We start from the raw sequence: 2,220 nt of genomic DNA, 5'->3' as shown, positions 1-2,220 counted from the left end.
AGATGGTTCATAGAGACCGAAACATGTAAGGGTGTTAAGTTTTCATGTAGTAAAAAACTTACAGGTCACATTGGACGGAGTGATTTATAATTTGTAATTGTTATTGTGACGGACCAGAATGAAACAAATCAAATTCATATAACTTCTTGAGAACTTTACCGCGGGACAACCAACGAACTTCCGAATGGAAAAGAAGATTTTGATGATCAGAGCCCATTTCATCGCACACTGTTTCTAACAGTCTTGTATTTAAAGCACTGTTTTTTATATAATTAATTATCTTCACAGATTGAGACAGGACTTCAGTAAGCTCAGGTACCATTTTTTTGGAGGCCAGGTTTTGCCTATGAATGTAGCAATTCGTTGACACTAAGTTATTGCCCGCCATATCCTTAATTTTAGTGAGCAAACCTGAATTTCTACCCGTAAGACAGGCAACGCCGTCAGTGCAAACTCCAACGCAATTTTTCCATTCGAGATCTCTCTCTTCAATGAAACCATTTAAAACTTTGAAAAATTCTCTGCTGGTAGTGTGCGTGGGTAATTCAGAAACACTTAAAATGTCTTCCTTTATGTCACTCTCATCATGGTCAATATGTCGTACATACGTAAGTAAAATGCTGCTTTTCTGAATATCTGTAGATTCGTCCAGTTGTAATGCAAATAATTTCGATTATTTAATTTTTTCAATGACTTGAGTTTCTGTATCTTCTGTCATATCAGATATCCGCCTACCAACTGTATCATTCGACAATGGGATGTCTTTCATTTTACTTGCCGAAGACTGGCCGAATACTTCATTACAAGCAGCAATCAAAGAAGGCTTAATGAGTTCTTCCCCAATGGAATATGGTTTTTTACATTTAGCTACCTACAGTGACATTAAATAGGATGCCGTCAGAAGTGAAGTGTCAGTGGTTGAAGCTTTGTAAATATTTTTCTGAATTTAATGGGTTTGTTGACTAGATCGGAATTTCTTGTGTTGAGATGTCGGGTAAGTCGCGATGGCTTCATAGCTTCATTTCCCAGAACAGTAGCACAAATGACACATTGAGGTCGTGGCAATTGGTCAGTGTTAGGGTATAGTATGGAACCAAATTTTAAGTAGCTGTCCATGTACTTACGAATGGATGCAGAATTTTTCTTCTGTGTGCTGGTGGTTTTCCCTTCCTTTTGTGCATCCTGGAGATCGCTATGTAGGCTTGAGGTGGATGAATCACTACTTGTTGCGTCACAAACATCTTCAATACGAGATTTCTTAACACCGAAATTAAACAAAGTCCTCTGTCTCTTATTCATATTAAAATTTATATCACTCAGGTTTCGAAACAAGCACTTAACACTGCAATGCGAACTTGCGAAGAAACAGTATTCAGTATCACCAGATTTGAGAACCGGATACAGACTGCCTTGATCTTCAATTTCAGTGGAAATATTTTCTTTATACTTCCTTGCTGATTGGTCACTGACATTTGCAACACAGATATTATTTCGCTCAGGTCTAAGAACAGGATATGCCGCCCATTGTTGTAATCGGCTTGCAGGTAATTTTTATGACTGGTCATAAACATCGGTATTGCCTTTCCCTACTGTTGAAAGATTTGGATGTCTGAAAATTCCCGATCATTCATGAATACTTCCATGTTTAAAGATATGCGGCTTGGTCACTGAAATTTACTACGCAGATTTAGGTGTTCTGTGTCTGAGCTTCTCGACAGAAACATTATTCTCCTCAGAATATTTCCACTATAAAATATTTATTCACGAAAAATGCTTAGAAAATGAAAATGACAAATTCCAGAAGAGCCTCTCGCGGCCCAGTATAAATGATACCAGGGTCCACTATGGGGCCGCGGGCCGGCGGTTGAGAAGCACTGGTTTAGAACATGCATTTTGGTTATACTACTGTTTTCGGGGTAAAACGTCCCTCAAGTAGTAGGAGTATAGGTACTGAAGACTATCTTTTAATTCACTGTAGCTGGTGAACAAGCAAAATTTTGTAATAATAAGCCCATTGCATGGAGACTTATCTTCTGTGACTCAAGAGTTCAACATGACCAGCATTAAGTCTGGCAACTTCTTCAACACCAACTGTGATATTCTTGATTACACAACATTTTTTATTGCTAGTGGGGTGGAACTAAGTCCCTTGTACTGCGGCCAATTATGGCCTATTTTACCAGCCCCAGAGGATAAGTGAGGGTAATTGTGGAGCAATTG

This window comes from Cryptotermes secundus, unplaced genomic scaffold (genome assembly GCF_002891405.2).
Source record: "Cryptotermes secundus unplaced genomic scaffold, Csec_1.0 scaffold328, whole genome shotgun sequence".
Classification (NCBI taxonomy): Eukaryota; Metazoa; Arthropoda; class Insecta; order Blattodea; family Kalotermitidae; genus Cryptotermes; species Cryptotermes secundus.
Note: the sequence above shows the minus strand (reverse complement) of the source record.